General features: G+C 37.2%; 1 protein-coding gene across 14 annotated transcripts in view; it reads right to left on the reverse strand.

The window, feature by feature from the left end:
• The window catches only part of ROBO1 (roundabout guidance receptor 1), a 686,064-nt gene that overhangs the window by 123,055 nt on the left and 543,659 nt on the right, over window positions 1-19,350 (reverse strand). The window lies entirely within an intron of this gene.

Below are 19,350 nucleotides of genomic sequence, written 5' to 3' on the forward strand. Positions count from 1 at the left end.
AGAAGCCACTGAAATTGCAAGATAAAACTACTGGTATATTCTAATAGTTCACTCAGAAACAGCTGATGTAAGGGGTGGGGTGGGAGGCAGGGAAGCAAACCCCAAAAAGTATCTGGATTGCCAAAATCCTTGCATTTATTTTTCTGATATACAATGTGACAACATATTTTTGTTTTTACAGGACTTTCTAGTAAATGAAAACTCCAGTGGGTGATGGATGAAACTAGATCAGAAGATGAGCACCAAATTCCAACAGACCCAACTAGAGTCTTCCTGAAACGTGCACGGTGTGGACATTTCTTCTCAGGATAAATGTTTCTCTCTATAAATACACCTCTTTTGGGCTGCACTACTTTGGAACTCCTTTCTGCACACATAGCAAACATACAGAAGAACTAGCACTTGCTATCATAAAAATTCCTTCATAATATCCACCGTAACCATCTCAGAAATGTCAGGTAAGTTTTAAGCTCACAATAGAGTGTATTTATTGCTCAGACTTTGGGTAGTGATTACAAAGCCCCTGTGAGCAAGGGGACTAAAGAGGCAATGTAAGCCTTATCTTGTTAGGAAACAACACAAACCAGAAAATAGGAACCTTCAAAGTGTTTATTTATATATGAGACTGTAATGCAAAAAGAGATAGTGTCTTTGCTGGAAAGAAGTGCTTTGCTGCTGTTTGTTTGAATGCAACTGACTGGCACCTTTCAGTAGATTATCACAACAAGTCATTACTCAAAAGCTTTCCTGAACTTTCAGACTGAGGCACAGTTACTTCACAGTTACTTCAGGCACAAAATGCTTTTAAATAGTAGATACTCCTAGTGTTTATACAAACTGTAAGGTGCATATAAGAATTTGGTCTTTGCCATATGTTTCTTGTTGGATTTACAGCACTGAGATACTTGTCTCAGAACTGAAATACTTTGAGAATTATGTAGTACCAAATCCACAATATTTGTGCATTACTGCTACCTGTTAAAACTTATTTGTATATTTTGTATTTTTTTTTTTTTGGGGGGGAGGGGGATGGAAAAAGAATATCTGTTGTGTCCTTAGTAAAGCCACAGAAATTGTATTATATAACCACAAACCCACTGAATTGATGGACCTGGTCTAAAATGGGAACCCTTAAGAGTGTAACAGTAAGCAGGGGAAATAAAGAGAGTTGCAAAAGTTTATAAAAGTTACACTGGCTTTCAGAAGTAAGAAGTGTCACCAGGATTTATTCCCATTATTGTGTCAAATTTCTCTTATCACTTTATCTGTACACATAATGCTTGGTAGCCTCTGCTATTCTAACATGCAAAACTGTATGACAGACAAAACTATCTAATCTCTCAGAGGAAAACAATTTAAAGAGGAAAGGGGTAACTCTATACATATTCATCTAAAAAAAACCAGTAACAAATACCTTACTAAACTCTGCCAAGATTCATGGAAGCAATTGGGATTTGTATATACATCATTTGGATATGGGCCATTATCAAACTATCTAGAGAGTTAATCAACAGAGGACACTCTCAGCAAAACAAGACTGATGCTACATAATCAGAAACACCAGAGCTGTAAACAATGGGAATGCACATTATTCCCAAACAGTATAAATAATGTAAGACTTCCAGAACTGAAATTAATCTACATACCATTTGAAGCACACAGAACCACCAATTCAGACAGAATAATGAAAGGTAAGGGAAAAACAGATGGATAATTAAAAAGATACTTTTCAAGTGGGAATAGTCTTAGCTTTGCACTGCTGGCAACAAGAAATAAATATCAAGAAAGTCCTATTACATGCATGTATATTTTATATGACTATTTTTTTCAGACGGGATTGTTGTGTTTTGGTTTTTTTTTTCCTTCAGTCTGATTGGACAGTGAACCTGCTATATCCATCATCATCTATCTGATTAACTCTTCATCTCTTTAAAGCATCATTGTTTTATAGGGCACTGTTTGCAGAGAGATGGAAACAATCTCATTTGCCCATATTTGAGATGAGCATTCTTCTTGAAGCCCCCACTGGCCTAGAAGTCAGCACCCTTTCATCCCCAGATGAAGTCTCCACAGCATACTTCAAAAGAAAAAGATACTTATGGTGTCTTAACCTTTCCTTTGAAACTGAATCTGTGGATCCAATATCATCTAGCAAGGCTAATTGCATAGTATGCAAGGGAATTACTATTGTTTCAATATAACCCACCATAGAGAAATGATGAAAGCTGAGGCACTGTAGTAACAGGCTTTACATAAAGACAGCACCACAAACACAGTATCAAAGGCAAGTATCTTGCACAGGTAATCTGAAAAATTACATTCAAATATCAGCCAGGTTAACCTGCAAAAAAAGCCTTGGGAGAAGATATAGTGAAAAAAAAAAAAAAGAGAAAGAGGTTATGTGATTTCATGGTTAGATGTCACCATAGTTCTTTCATCTTATTAACTTGCTGTACTCCATATTTTATGTTCTAATCTCCTTACCCTCTGCGAGTTTTACATTTTCCTATAGCACAGATCTAAATTAATTCAAAAGCTGATTTAAGGTAAAGTAGAAAAACATGAAAATCCAACAGAGGAACTAATTTGAACATTTCATCATTTCATTTTCATCATTTTCATCATAAAAAAAAGAAAGAAACATTTCTCATGCAGGAAACAAAGTATGACCTAAACAGTTTAGAAAACTCTTACTTCATTAAACAGCTTCTACTGTAAGAATGCAAAGGAAAGATAAGTAATTTAGAGACAACTATAATTTTTAAATTAAAAGAACAGTAACCTTCTATGCCTCTTCATGAAAATTTGCATATTCCATGAATTCCATTAATGCAAAATAAAACAGAAATCTTGAAACGTAAGTTAGAGAAGTGCTTAAGCATGTCTCAGTGTTTCTGAAGCAATCATAATTTTAGATATGCTTAGAAGTTTTCTTCAGTCAGAGAGAGATCAGTTAGTTCTCCCTCTAAATGCCAAAAGCAGGGAAAAAGTCTTGAATCTGGTAAAAGTGCATGAACAGTATTCAGGTAAAAACCCAAAACCAAGCCAAAAACCTACCAAAAGCAAAACACAACAGGAAAAAAAAAAACAAAAAACAAAAACTGAAAAACCTTAAATAACACAACAATCATATTTTTTACAAGATGAGAGCTGCCTTTTTTATTACTTCCTTACGGAAGAGTGGAGGGGTGCAATTACATGAGCTACATTCAGCACTGCTTTGTGTTACCTGTGATTTTACACCAGGGACCACCTGAGTCTGAACGAAGCAGTTGAGCCCAAATTCACCACAGCCTACACTGCAATAACAGGATCCAGCCCCACATGAGGTACCAGGGATTGAAAACACCTTTGTCCATTTATGAAAAACATCATATGGTATTTATTTTTGTTGTTACATTTACCAGATGAAGCTAGAAAATAGAACATGACTATTTTTTACACACACACATATATGTATTCCAACACTGTCCACATACTCTATTGGAACACTTTTTATTTCTCACATTCTCAAATAAAGAGTACTAATGTGTGTATGTGTTCTTTACCACTAATTGGAATAAATCTAGAATTTATACATGTTTACTTTAGACAATATAATCAGTCAATAACAATCAGTTGTGTTTTTAAAGGCAGCCAAATTCTTCAGAAATGAGCTGGATGTTACTTGGTTACTTCAATTACTTTTCCATGTCAGTCTATTAGTAGCACCCACACTCAGCAAGCACTGAAGCAATCATCCAGTATTTTTAAAGACATTTGATGTCAGATATAAAAGTTTCAGAGGAAAAAACTATGAAAAAGAGCACACTAAATAAGGTTACTTATAATTATGCACAGAAATTAATACCTAGCACAGAATAACACATTATTGATGTAGTAATTAAAATATTGTATTCTGAAAGATAAATGTATTAGCAAACCAGAAGGACCTGGCCTTATTTTATTATACTTTAATAGAGAGGAAATAGAGTTAAACAGATGGCACTCAGTATTTCTCAATGAATTCAGCATCTGTGAGTACATGTTGCATAAATGCCAATTAAAATGTGTCCGAGTAAATTTAATTCCCTTGCTGATAGAATGTAAGCCAACCTAGCTGGCTAAAGATCAAGGTTAACCTTCATCGTCTGCTCAACTTGTAGCAAGTTGCTCTCAAATTGTACAGAAATTCCCAGTGAAGTAATAAAACAGTGTTCCTATTGATTTGTATTCATTTACATTCATAATTCTCTTCTCAAGTGTTGGGCCGAAGCACAAAGGGGGGAAAAAATATAGCACTGTGTGAATAGTTTGACAAATCTAAACTGAAAAAATATTTCTTTGATTAAAAAAGCTTCTGCAGAAACGTTCAGCAGAACTTCTCCTTTGGGTAATTTTATGATATAATTATTTTAGAAGCAACCGGATAATTTTTATGAGTAACACGAGACACTTTTTAATTTCCTCTACTCTTTTACTGACAAACTACCACTATCTTATATTAGGTTGTCATCTAAATTTTTCATAGAATGCAAAAAAAATTATTGTATTGTCAAGTACAAATAAAAAAAAGAGACTATATTGAAAAGCTAAAGAAATACCATCATGCAATCCTATAGCAGTTCTAATTTAATTTGGCATTTTACTGTCTTGAAATGAGGCAGAGAAGGACAGAAAAAAGACCTTTCATATAAAAAAAAATGAAAACAAAAAGCACCAAACACCATCCAAAGGCAAAATTCTGAAAACTTTGAGATTTTGCCTCATATTTCAAGAATCACGAAGTGCAGTCTAGTGGGTTTATACCCAGGAAAACTGAGCACCCACCCCCAGGAGAAAAGAGAAGGCATTTTTGTGACTTGCTGAGCCATCCTTAAAAAACTGGTATCATTGACTAAACTGGGGCAAATGTACACCAAGCAAAGCTTGGATCTTTTGCAAAGCTAATCAATTAGGTCCCTTTATACATAATCCATGTGTGCAGTCTTTTCCCATACCAATTATTTCATGCTGGCAGCGTTTTGTTGAGGGAAAAGCCAGTCAGAAACTATAAAACATACAGCCCAACAGCAAATGAAATTAAATGCCAGAAGTGCAAATTACTATCTAGGAAATGAAATCTGAACTATTCATGCATGTATACATACTAGCAATAAATTAAATTATGGCAGTCAGGGAAAAGACCTAAATGTCATTAGAAAGAGTGCAATGGAAACAGTGGTGCCACAATCAGAAAATATAAAATAAAAGCTTTCCTTGAAAGTGGGAAAACAAAAGGTTTACCACTGTTCTCTACAATAGCAGGAATAAAATGACTCAGGAAGACCTCAATGCATTTTTAGATTATAGAAATCATGCTGAAGATAATTTTGCTGAATTAGTGAACTCTTCAAAATCCACTTCTTGGGCAGTTCTGCAAGACTGGCTGGGGAAGACATCATTGTGTCTTTTATAGGAGGTCAGTGCTCAACAGAATGCACACAAGTCTCATTTTCAGACCTATTAATCAGTGAACTATTGAAGCTCTGCCTGAGGAGGACCTTGGAAAATCAGATCCCTAAGCATTTTAATAACCACAGACAGTGATACTGGAGAAGAAAGAAAATAAAAATAAAAACACCCAACACAAAGCCAGGGCCAACAACAGACATGCTTCCAAAATAAAACTATGTATTGGGTAATGTCAGCAGAATTTCCAAATATGAATTTAAGTAAGTAGCAAAGCTGCACTACTCTTGACTGCCTTGTCACTTTATTGCAATAGAGACCACAGAAGGAACAGAAAAATTCTAAAATCTTCAAGTAGACAGCTGTTCTGTAGTACAACATGACTTACTATATCATATACTGGGGAAAGACTCACATGATCCAAAAATAAGAAAACTTCTCATTCAAAATAGCACTAAGAGGATTTCTGAGCTGGAATAATTTTGCTGAGCACAGCCAGCATTCAGCACAGAGGAAGGCTGAGGGAAAGAACAACAGATGGACAGGGCAGCTGGAGGGTGAGCAAACAACAATGGTGTCCACTTCAAGCCCTTCCTGGTCTCTACCTCCACCTTTTGGGAGAAGCATTTTTGCTTGACTTACCTGAAAAGAGGATTTGTAGGGGAAAATGAATAGCTCCCAAACAGCAGATTTGTTTTAATCCCCTGCAGGAGTGCAAAGAGGCAGAAGAGGCCCATGTGCCTTGTCTTTCTTTTGTACTTTGGCAGAGCAGTAATTACTCCTGATTGAACCTGTGCTTGATTTCTGCACCTGGCTAAGTTCACATCCCTTTTCAGAGGCTTCATATCCTTGCACTTAAAAGTTTCACCGAAGTCAGGATGGGTCCATTCCCCCAATCAGTTGATAACAGCTGAATGTCACATCACAGCAAACTACAAGACTTGTGAGAGTGGATTCTGAGCTTTTGATGGCAGAAGCATCTCCAGATTCACAAACAAGATTCGCTACTGATGATTCAGACACACTTTTCACAAAGCTCTTGGAAAACAAAAGGCAGAGCACCAAACAGGATGGATCAGGCCCTACCAAGCAATAACCCTCACAGTGATTGTAATAATACTTGGATTAGATTCTTTACTCCAGCTCGCAGCGTGCAAAATAATATGATTCAACAACTGCTGTAATTCTTTGCAGTTGCACAAAGAATGAGCACTTAAAGATTCAACTGAGCAGCTTTCATTGTCTTCTACTGTAACTATTGCTCTATTTATTCAGAAGAGGTGACCTTCTAGTAACCTTGTACAGCGGCTAGAAATGAATGGAAATTTGCCCTCACTTTAAGACCTCCATAAAATGAATTATACTACAATGATTTTGCATCTTTATGTCAGCATGTCAGATAAATATTTTATTTAGTTGCTAACTAGATAATGCATTTTCAAAACAACTCACATTTCTGAATGCATTTTTTAAAATATATTGCTAAATGAAGCACAAATTCAACTAATTTTTAAATATTTAAATATATTTGACATTTAAGAAATATTGGACGTATTTTCCTTAATGCAAATGCATTATGCATTTTTAGTTTTAGCTGCCATTAGGAAGCAGTACCTATGAATAATACATCTTTTTCTGATGTCTTTTTATGTACACAAAAACATCTATTTGTACCTAGCTTAAAAGAAATCTAAATTACAGGTAAGCCATCTAATGTGTCCCTTACTACCTTTTGGCAAGATTAGTCTAATCAGAGTTTTTCCACTAAATTACCCGGATCAACAGAAACCCTGCACAATTACATCCTGCTCTCTAAAACAGCACATGATCTTTCCTCGTGTGGGTAATTGCCAGGGTGGAAAATTGCAATGAGGATGATGGTACAGATGTTCTTTTTCAGTTGACCAAACAAAATGAAAGAAAACAAGGAATTCCTGTTTCATAATGAATTATATTTAAAATCCACTGGTTTGTACACATCTGCACACACATAAACAAATATAAGCGGAATTTTCAGCAGATTTTTCTGATGGAAGACTGCATCCTTCTTCTTGTTGATGGTACAGGAAAAGATTAGGTTTTAAAGAAGAGAAAGTATTAAGAAAGCATCAACACGTGAAAAGCAAATGTTCAATGTTTGCAACCTGTAAGAACGCACACTAGGATATTTCTTAAATTCAAGTTCTTGAAGGGGATTTCAAAGCAGGATAGTAACACTGGAGCCAGCTTTTTGTGCACTTGTGTGCATGGACAAGAGACAAGCAATCTTAGCATTGACAGGACAAGAAAGAGGTTTGCCTGCACCCATTATCACTGCTGCACTTACTGATCCCCATGGCTGAAACCAGCAATTGAGGCCCCTGGGAGTGATGTCCTCTGTATTCACCAGAGATGGCTGCAGAGCCACAGAAGGGACAGCTCATCAAAGCTGTTTTCCAGATCCCACAGCACCTTGCTTTCCTCCTGTCTTGCTCTTCTCTCCCCACAGGTACTCCTCATCACCATGCCTTTGGGAGCTGTTCTCCATTATATGTTTGTTCCGTGAGATTTTACCAAATTGTGGGCTTTTCCTTACCATTAACTGTTTTAAGTTGTAACCAACACCCATCATTAAGCAATGCTGCTGTTGACTTTTAACATTTAGGATATTTCCAGAACTGCCCTGTTTATTCTCAAATACAAAACAAGCAAACAAACAAGGCCCAGCAATTACTTTGTGCTGGCTGATATCAGCAACAATCTTCAATTATGGCAATGTAGAGTGATAGAAACTGCTCTGCATGACAAGGACACCCAACAATAAAAAAAGGAGACATGGAACAGGCAATGGTGCTGGAGAGCTTAGAATAGCACCTGTTTGAAGCCAGAACTCCACAGAATTCCTTCAAGTAAGCAACATTATTTTGCAATATTATATGTGCTGTTTTATATTCATATCCTGTATAATCTCTAACCAGCAACAGGGATGGAACTGTTCTTCCTATCAACCTCAAGAATGTGTTTTATTTACTCTCAGTTGGAATAAAGTAATGGAAAACATCTGACAAGTATTTTAACAGTACCAAATAAATAATTACAGAGAGTTACAGATGGAAAGTGTAAATACGCTATTTCTGAGCACTTCCTAGTGTTACCCATCAGGAGGGGGGTCAGTTCCCATTTATTTCCTCTACAGAGCACACAGCCAAAATTACAGGCTGGGCTTACCCTGTTTTATAGGCAACTGAGACAAAAATACAACATCTTTTGGGCTACATTTGTCTCTAAACCAATCTGTCAAGGATCCATCACACAGGGCAGGTTCCCAAGATGCTGACCATCTCTCAGAAAAGCAAGTGACAAGAAGTCAGAAACCCCATTTAATTTCTATGTAAAAGTCTAACACCCACAGACTTAGTTGGTGATTGCAGGACCTATCAGCCTCTTTCAAGTATTTCCTGCAAGAGAAAGGAAGAGAGAAGGACGGTCTAGAGAGCAATTTATTCACTGCCTCATAATGAAAGAAAGTAATCTGGATTATCTTTCCTTCTTCCCCAATCCAAACCCCATGTGGATTTTAGCCACATGTGTCTGGTTAAGCTAAGCACTGAACAACATACTTCTTTTTGCTTTGCCTGCCTTGAATCACTAAGTAACTTCAACAAATATATGTTTATATTTCAAGACATTCATAATAATAATACTTAAGCTGACTCCCATACAACACTGAGAAGGAAACAGCACTGACACCCACAATATATATGTTGGTGGCACGCACAGGTTACTCTCACCAAGAGGTCAGCAATTAAGTTTATTTCTCCTAGTGACTCATGGAGAAACTTTTAATGCTGTCTTTCTGAACAATGTCTCAAACACTAAGCGTTTGGTTTATGTAAGCAATAAAATTGGCAGCTCCATCCGAAGCTTATATGTGAGTTGTGTTCTCCACAAAAAGTCAGGCATCCTACCAGGGTAATTGAGTTTGCAGCAGATTTAGGCTTCAAGCTGCTTTAAGTATTTGGTGTTGAAAATAATTTTGTTTTACAGTGATACTGTCAAAATTCTTTTCCTCACCAAACATGTCAGCATTTAATTTACTAAGTAGTACTTGCAGCTTACAATAAAACTATCACATTTTTGATGCCATGTTCACAGGAACAGCTGGATGTGCACACTACAGAATTTACCCAGTATTTACATGATGCCCCATGACACAAAGCTGGACTAAAATTCTGGTTCTTCCAAGGAAAGTGAAGTTTAATCAAGAAATATATAATTATCTGTACCAAAATGAGAATACTAGGACTTGGAGTAATTTACTGATGTTTAATGGTTTTGTCTACAAGATCACAAGAAGTCAGCAGTGTTAGAAAGGGATTGTGTGGGATTATTGTCCAGGTCCAAAATCTGGGACACCACATAACCCAGCACCTGGAGTGACAAAACCACTCGTCAGCATTTACAGATCTGGGAACAGAACCACGCTGATTGACTGTACTGTGCAAACCTGCCTCTACTTTCTCCAGTTCCACATTCCTGGATGAAGAAAACCACATGGCTTCCCACACAGCCAAAGGTCACAAAACATTAGAAATACGAAGGCTGTATGAAAACCTCAATTAGATGTAGAGCGTGACCTAGATCTCAACGTAAATGCTGAAACATAGACAAATACTGAGAGGATTTAGATCACTGAGCCCTTCAGAAACTAAAATGGGTTTATGTTAATGAAAATCCTTCTATCCTCTCCATACTGCCACAAGTCTGCTCACATATGTTAAGAAATTTAACTTAATCATAGCTTTCTGTTCTTAGGGTCCTGTGTTTGCCACAGACAGACACATCTTCCTTGACCACATTATCATATGTTAACCTGACAAAATGTTAACAGGACACTTCCACTGTATTTTTACACCCACATTAAATTCTGAAATAAAAGTAAGCAAACCAGCCATTAAATAGATTTAAATCATACTGAAATCGTACAACTGAGATTTTTCTATGGCCTATTTATAATAGGAAAAGCATTTATTCTGATATGGATCTGATCATTTCCATTCACCTGTTCCAATGGGAGCATGAGGTTAGTAAAAGATGCAGATTTAAATAAGAAGTACCATAATTGGAACATCATCTTTACATTTGCTCTCATACTATCAAATCCTGCTGAAAAAATGTCTGTCAGATTCCTGGGGCAAAATATATGAGGACTTCACATCACTGACTTTTACTGGATAATGAAGCTGCTGCTATACCTGGGTCTAGGCAACCATTTTATGTGTGCTCAAATTAAATTTACATTCTTTAACAAGCTCCTTGAAGCCCTGTTGACATTAGGTGTACTCTAATTACAGCTGGACTTTAAAATTTTAAGTAATCGTGTTAACTTGAATTCAAGTCAGATTGTTAAAGTTCAGGAACAACTACAAGAGATGACAGAGGAAGAAAGAGGACTGCAGTTCAAAATATTCACAGAGATATGCTAAACACAGGATATACTCTTCCACAGGTTTCTATGTTTTCAAATTGCCTAAATATTAATAATCTTCAATAACAAGACAAAGATCGTCTCAGAATCTGCACCTACTATTCAATTCCAACCACGAGCTGAAGAAATTGTTTTATCCCATCCCTTTCTCATAGACAAAATCACCAAATGAAGAATCAACAGTTCCATGTGGTTAAAAATCACAGGTTTATATATAAATATACAAACAAATACGCACATCCTCACTACTTGCTTGTCAGCAGTTCTAAAAAATCACTGGAAGGTCCACTGAAAATCCTGTTCCCTCCCACCACCCCAAGATCCTGACAGTGGCTGTGTGTCCTGACAGTGGCTGTGTGTCCTGACAGTGGCTGTGTGGCCTTGGGGCTGTCACAGCTACTCAAGGACCAACAGAAGCATCTGATTCTAAGCAAATCTACTTGTAAGCATGTTGTGGAATTTAGGTTTTTTTTTTCTTCTGGTGGTTTGCTGTTGATTTTATAAAAATAATTTTAAAAGCCTCATTCACAGGCCATCTCCTATGTAATTTGCCTGAAAGCATTTTTCTGGTAAATCATGGCTGCTCCTGTGGTTGTGGCTGCAATTCTGTAATACTGCTGCAAACTGACTGGTTTGCAAGACATTGGAATGTAGGATTTTTATTTAAAGAAAGGTATGGAGAAGAAAATAACTGCTAAAGTAATGCCAATCACCAAACTTATGCCAATACAGCAAATTCAACATTGAAAATGAAATGTAATTCCTTGTTTACTGCATTGAATAATTATCTATGATTTTATATTTGGGTACTCCCCCTAGATGGTACCAAATTTAAAAGCAATGTATAAAACCACCTCCACAAAAAAACGACAAGTGTTCTTTTACAACTGTTGGTTTTGTTTCCTTTGGTGGAACAGGTTACCCTGTTATGATTTTGAAGTGGTTAAACACTGTTTCTTTAAACAAACTTGTTGCCCAAGGACAAATGCATTCTTATGTGTAGTGAGAGCAATGTTTCTAACAAAACCAATAAACTTTTGTGCTTAAGTGCTTTACCAGCACTAACAAACAGATATTTCCTATATTGTATGAATTAATTCATTTTACTTATTCTGCTACATAATCTTATTTAAAAGACTGGATTTTTAAAAGCTCCCAACTCCGGTCTACGTTTACTTTTGCAAAATTAAGCTAACACCTAGATAAAATGAGTGAATCTTGGGTTTGTAACAGCAGAATCTCCACAGAAAGGGAGCCAAACCAGTAATTTATAAAACTCAACTCCATTTCAGCAACACTGAAATAACAAGGATTTATGAATAGTTTCTCTCCTTGTTACACCCAGATTACTGTGTCATCTGGGTAAGGCTGAAGACTTAAAGAGCATTTCACCTAAACTAATAAAGCTATTTACTGAATCCGAACTAAGTGCTGAAGTTTACTTCTAATGAGTGTTGACTGATCTTGGCTAAGAAAGTGAATTAGAATACACATAGCTGAGCCAGACAAGTCATCACTAGTCAGTAAGTCCCCTGGGACAGAACGAAGAAAAATTGTTTCTCAGCTTATTTTTTTCCTGAAGGATCACCACCAACGCTCATGTTGATAGTAGCACTATCTTGACATCCTTTCAGAGCTGTTCTTAGCACTGGTAATATCTTGCCCTGCTAAGAATTTTTTTACAAGTTAAAAAAATGAAGCCATTTTAACAGTTCATTTTGTTTTTATCTATCCAAACACTTGTAACACACTCATCACCCCCGTGTTTGGAAGCCTGAGAGTCGAGTGTTGTCACACAAAGGATTAGTGTGCAAATCCCTCAGGGCCTGGAGAGCTCTGTGTCAGACTGGTTTCCAGTGCAGCAGCTCTGGGGTGGCAAAGGGCTCTGCTCCAAGGGATGCTGGATTGGTGGTCTGAGGATCCAGCTGGTTTGACTCCACTTTTCTGACACCTTGAACAACTCTAATCACATCTCTCCACCTCAGTCTCCAAACAGAACAGAAGCAGCAATTTCTCTCAAAGCCTATGTCTAGAAAGCCTAAATAAAAAACTCTGCCTCCATGAGCATTCTCAGTAAAAACAAAGTAAATTAAGGTTCACTGAAAGGTTCAAGGTGTTATCATATCTAATTGCTTCTGCCAAAAAGCAATGCTGTAAGGATTTTATGAATGCCACCAGCACTGTCACTCTCATGAAAATAGGAAAAATAGTCTGAACCTAGCAAACTCAAAGTATCATGCAGTTGAAAGTTTTGCTGCTTTCACTCAGTTAAAGTTCATGAAGCTCACAAAGAACAGCAAGGCAGAGGGAAAACGCTCTGAAGTTGTAACTTGATTTAGAGTTTTATGTCTGCTTACATTTGCGCTGCTTTAATTTGGTTTTGGTACATTTTACAGCCACTCTCACCCCGTAATTTTCTCCATAGTTTAGTTTTCTTTAAAATAAAGATAATTCATGTAATGTGTTATAGAGAAGTGCTGCTAGAGCCAGATAAATCAGGCCTCCTGTAAAACTTGTTAGGCATGAAATCAGAATGAAAACAAGACAAACTCTTCCAAAACAATATTTAAAGGTTCAGTCTTATATTTCCTTTGTGTAAGTTGCAAGATCTGATGCCATTTGGCTAGGGAAAAAAAAACCCTCAAAAATAAAACACAAACCCAACAACAACAAAAAAAAAAACCACCACACCCCCACACCCCCAAAACCAAACCAAAACTCAAAAACATAGCAAAAGAAGCCAAAACCCCTCAAAGCCATTGCCTCTATTTGTCAATGGCAGGTATTAGAGGCATGATTCCATGATTTGGAATACAACACTGCTGGGACCACATTATTCTACTGACCATATCACCACACAGGAAGCTGGAACTCCTCAAAGGCTATTTTAGAGACATCAAAAACATTTGCAGCCTAATATTACGATGATGATAAAACAATAATAAAAGCAGTATTTCCCTTTGAGTGCCTCTGCTATGCCTCTCTGTGCAAAGGACACAGCTCCTTTGCTCCCTAAAGATTTTTAGGTGAGCCATGTATCTGCTTGAACACTCATAAAATAAGCAAGTATCACCTGCCATGATTTTTTTTTAAATACATTGTGAGATGGTCCTGGTTCTTTTTATCTATGCTTTTTGTTACCTCTGTTTCCCAGATTAGGATCCAAGGCCAAAAAATTTTGGGTAAAAATAAAAAGCCCTTCAATACTGGTGAAGTGTTGGAGGAGGTAATTAGTGTGCCCTTTGCATACAAGCTTCAGAGAGCCTGGAAAATGTAGAAGGAATTTGGTTTTCCTCTAATTGAAACCTAATATCCAGATAAACTTGCATACATCTAACCTTTGTTCTCTTACTACAAAGCTGCTCAATTACACGTGGAAAATGGGGCACAATAAAAGCTATGGCATCTATTCACACCACAGGAATCCATTTTAATTATTCCCACTAGCAGATATGAAGCATTTCCTAATGCAAATACTGGGCTCTCAGAATGCTGACATCAAGGAGCTGCACTTCACAGGGATGGAGTATAAAAAGGGTTGCATTTTACACCCAGTTTAAGCACAGCATTTTCTGATGATTCTGCTATGGAATTGAAAAGGCACCATTTTCAGTAATCTAAGTTTTCAGCAAAGTCGTTGCAGATTTTCTAACGTGAAATATGAATATGCATATCAGATTACAGCAAAAAGTAGCTATTTCTGTAAAGAGCCCAGGAACATAACACAGTTCACTCTGCATTCATTCATTCATGGATCTGCCACTGAGATACAAGGACCTTTCTGCAGGCCTCGAGCATTTTAGTACTTTAAAGAGTGTTTTAAACAAGAGAGTAAATTGATCTGCTAATAGTTTCATCAACGAGTCAGAAGACCTTCATGGCATAGAATTCAGAACTGAAGATTCAAACTGAAGTCGAATTCTTATCTTTGAAGTCCCTTCCAACCCAAACCGTTCTACGACTTTGATTTATGGCAAACACTAAACTCTGAGTTTTATCCCTGTTCTCTGCCAGTACTCCCTGTTTGACCTTGCCCATGGGCACCTCCATGCCCCTTCTCATCAGCTGCTCTCTCAGGCCTTCTTTTCCACTCCCAAGTCACCTCCAGTGTCTTCTCAGGTGAGTGAAAAAACAGCCAGACTCCAAGCAGTGACTGTAGGATGGGAAACTCAGGTACTTCAGACATGCAAACTTATTATTGTCTCTGCTTCAAAATAAATAGATAAAAGTGAATGAGGGGAGTAGGGTCCTGAGTTCACAGACTGCCATACAAAGAGTGCCTTGAATCTTCTCAGAGTCTGTGGATTCTATGTGAAGTCCCCTGAAGCAGTGACTGAGTGCCAAAGCACGCATCTGTCACGAGCAAAAGCTTTTATTCCAGGGACAGAATAGGAATTAGATTTTAGGAAAGGATCTGTGTATTTTCATTCAAAGCATCTAACATATGATCCTGGGAGAAAAAAAGATCATGGTTAGGCTAAATTAAAGAAACAGTCACAAAATTTAATTTCAGAGGAAAACTGAGATTTACACAGCCCTCCATTCTGTGCTAGCAATCCAAACATTCTCATTTATACCAGAAATGGTTTGGTTGCAGATCACACTTATAAAAGTTAATTGATTCTTGGTGTCTGTGGTGAAGGAAATACATGCATGTGTAAATTATATATATGCTTTTATATTTCTTCATCCAAAATCCTAGCTAATGTAGGGTCTTTGTTGAGCACTCTGTTCAAAGGTACACTTAAACACAAAGAAACCTTTCAAATATTACATTTTTAACTTTCTCTATAATTCAAAAAGATGTTGGATAAACGAAATGTTTTAGACAAATGTGGCAGATTCACCAGTTTAACTTCTGTGCAGAGACATATATATACATACACATCTTTGCCATACACACAGCTCAAAATTACTACCATGTGCCAAATAAACTTTTACAGATGTTCAGCAGCAGAGTTCAAAGAAACTGCATTGTGTCTTCCTTGATATATACCAGCCAAATACATAAAAACAAAGAGATGTCAAGATATCAAATGAAGTGTCCATTTGCTGATGTTCAGATAAATGAGAGATGCAGGGCTGCTAATATTCTCTCTTTCCCATTACTTGAATTACATTCAAACGATACTTTGCAGTTATTTTGAGCTTCCATCATGAAGCACTCCAGCTAATCTATGGCATGTTTTAAAGTGACTTTTCCCCGTGTTTTGTTTCTGCAAAAAGACTGGGTATTTCTGCATCACAGTACATATGTGAAATCCTCCCCTGAGAATCTTTTGTGTGCACACATAGAAAACTCTCTCTCTTTCTCTCAGCATTATATGTATTATTGAGAGAAAAACGCACTCTTATTGGGGTGGGGTCACTTCTTGATATTTGATCACAAAATATATTAGGGTTTTTGCCTGGTAAAACCAGTAATATCCTACAAAAGTTAAGCCTTAATAAGGCATCACCTCTGCTTTTATTTTTTATTACTCTGAAGGCAATTACACTGCAAATTCATGTAATAAATCTAAAAATCTTCTAATTAAGCCTGTAACTGTACATAAAATTTAATTCATCATGTCCTGTTGACCACTCACATGCTCCATACTTGTGTTCCCACTAATGCATTTTCCCTAAGGTCACTTCTAACATTCTTGCCTTTTGAACATTTGAACATCTCCAATTACTTTTTAAAAATAATCTAAAAAAAACCCCATTAAACTTTCTGCTTTCACCAGGAAGTGTTTCCTTTCTTTCTCTTCACTGTGGATTTTCCACTTACCTCTCTATCCCTAAAACACCCTCATGCACACCCTCCCAAATTACACTTCCCTGAGGTACAGGACAAACAAGATTCAGTCCCAAAAATAGTGACAGGTTTTAAGTATAATATTTCACAGAATGTCAGGGCTGAAAATGAAGTCTTTTTAGCATTTAGTGAGCTACAAATTCCCTTTCCAATAAGTAAGATCCTTCTCCTACTCTGTTATTCACACTCCTACTATACCCATGTACACACACACAAAAATATATATATACACACACCCCCAATACTTATCTCTTTGTATACATCAATCACAGGTAATTATTAGATTAGGCAACTTTTAAAGATTTCTACAATTTGTTGCTTACCATTTTCTTTTATTTTCCAGAATCATACAGGTGGATCTGTTCCATAGGAGGGAAAAGAGGAGAAACACTACCAGTGCAATTGAGAAATAATTCAAGGGAGTTTTCTGCAGCTAGATTTTTCTTCCATGCAAGTTTTGTGTTCCATAGCAAATTCATGTAACATAAAAGATGTAACCTAATGGTTTTATTCTCCTTTCCTTAGGACAAACTGCAAAAGTAGTTTACAGCTTTCACACCCAATACCATCCAAAGCTTTTGCCAATAAAAACTAGCACTAACCCTTCATGCTTCCTTCCTCTCTTAAATCTAAAATTTCCTCTCCTAAAACAGAGACTATGGTTATGACAACTAAAGAAATGACCATTTTTTGTGTGTTTGGGTTTTGTTGTTTTTTTTTGTAAACAAAATGAGACTTCATTAGAAAACATAATTTTCACTGCTGTGAAATCAATGAAGCCAGATTCCTTTCAGATTTCTTTCTCACAACCAGTTACTCCAGCACTTCACAAGGTAGCTTTCCACTAGTTAGGTCATTTCCAACATCTCTGTTCCCTGGTGCCTCACAAGGGCTGAATTCATGCACACTTCTTTCCCCCAGAGTCTCTCCTTCTCCAGCTGTCTTTCCTGGGTGCCTGCATTTCAGGAAATTTGTAGGAACAGACTCTCAGGAACTGGGCTCCATCTTTAGTTTTGGTTGAAACTGGCCAGTGAGCTAGAAGCTCTGTGGCTGTGGGAAACACTGACATTCATGTGGCTGCACGTGTGCACGCACACCCAGGCACACACAGTGTAATCACATAAAACTCATTTCCTTCGGAAACCAGCCTCACAACGATTTAGCAACAGCAGATGTGAACACAGTTATGAAAAGCAGCTGCATGAGTTTTCCATGAAACAAACAAACATAAGGTCAACACACATGCAGGTTCCTTTAACAAAGCTCAACTGGCAAGCCTTTGAAATATTTACATAAATATTTTAAATATCCTCTTTCTGTGGGGCAGAGGACATACATCTTGACATCAGTTCATGTAAGGCATGTTTCTTATTTTCTCAGGGTTGAATTCTTCCCAACTGCAGTCAAGTCTGAACTCAAGAGAAGCTTTATCTTTGACTTTTAGATCTACAGTCAGGATTTTTTTCTCTGAGTACACTGATATAATTCATCTGGTTGTGCCCATACTCTTCGTTATCTGACTGCATTTATATAAATAATGTTTTCATATAAATTTAATGCATCGAATATATTTGAGCTACTCCAAAATTTATCACTGACAAAATATGTAAGAAAATCTTTGTAACAAAATGAATTAGAAGCCAGAGACATTTGGAAACAAGTATCCCCAGAAAACAGCCCTGAGGTTTTAACTAGGGAGATGAGCTTTTCACTGCTTCTGACAATGGAACACAGTTTGGGCACTCTTCTGAGAGCCATTTAGCAAATACTTTGTTACATCCAACTTCAAAAGCCATCTGGAAATTATACTGGGGCATGTGTCATCCTGCTAACAAAGAAACAGAAAACTCTGAGGGATACTGAGGGCCAGCAGAATCCAGCCCTATTGTCTCCTCTTGCACTATGCAAGAGACATTTAATCCAGAGAAGTCCACAGCACACCCACCTTTTCTACTCCTTGGTTCTCTCACCTGCTTCAGAAAGCTCAAGAAGGAACCAGAGCAAGGCTCTAATTAACCACCCCCCTCAAGACATCTCATGCTCAAGAGTCTGTGCCAAATATTAGTTTATATGTGGTTTGACAATATTGGGCCCAGTACATCACAGGAGCTACATTTCCTTTCCAAGCGTTCCTCAAGGAGAGCTTCCTGAGCTGAACTTCCACAGTTGAAGTGTTTCAGCTAACAACAGCTAACACTTGCTGCATTTATACCACTTCCAGGGGTGAAAAGGTTTATCTTAATCTACAACATATGCAGTAAAAGATACATTTTGTAATACTTTACTACTAAGAGCTCAGTTTTGCAGTGTACTGACCAGTTTCATAGGTGAGAGGGTTTGTTCTGTTACTTTGAGCTCTGTGGCTGATCTCTTGATGAATAAAATACCTACCCCCTCTCCTAACAGGATCGAGAAATAATAACAATTTTTAAAAAAATAAACAGTCAGAATTTAATAACAGTCAGTTATGGGCAGCTTTCCCAAATCTCCTTTTTGTATGAAGGGAGACTCAAACCTCTGCGATGCAGATCTGGGTAAAAGTTAAAAGGGATGAAGAGAGAAATGCACCCACTATTGAGTGCACTGCCAATTGCATCTCCTCAGCCTACAACCTGAAAATAAAGACCTTTGTGAGGATTTACAGTGAAGCACA

Source organism: Cyanistes caeruleus, chromosome 3 (genome assembly GCF_971803275.1).
Source record: "Cyanistes caeruleus chromosome 3, bCyaCae1.hap1.1, whole genome shotgun sequence".
In the NCBI taxonomy this organism is placed as follows: domain Eukaryota; kingdom Metazoa; phylum Chordata; class Aves; order Passeriformes; family Paridae; genus Cyanistes; species Cyanistes caeruleus.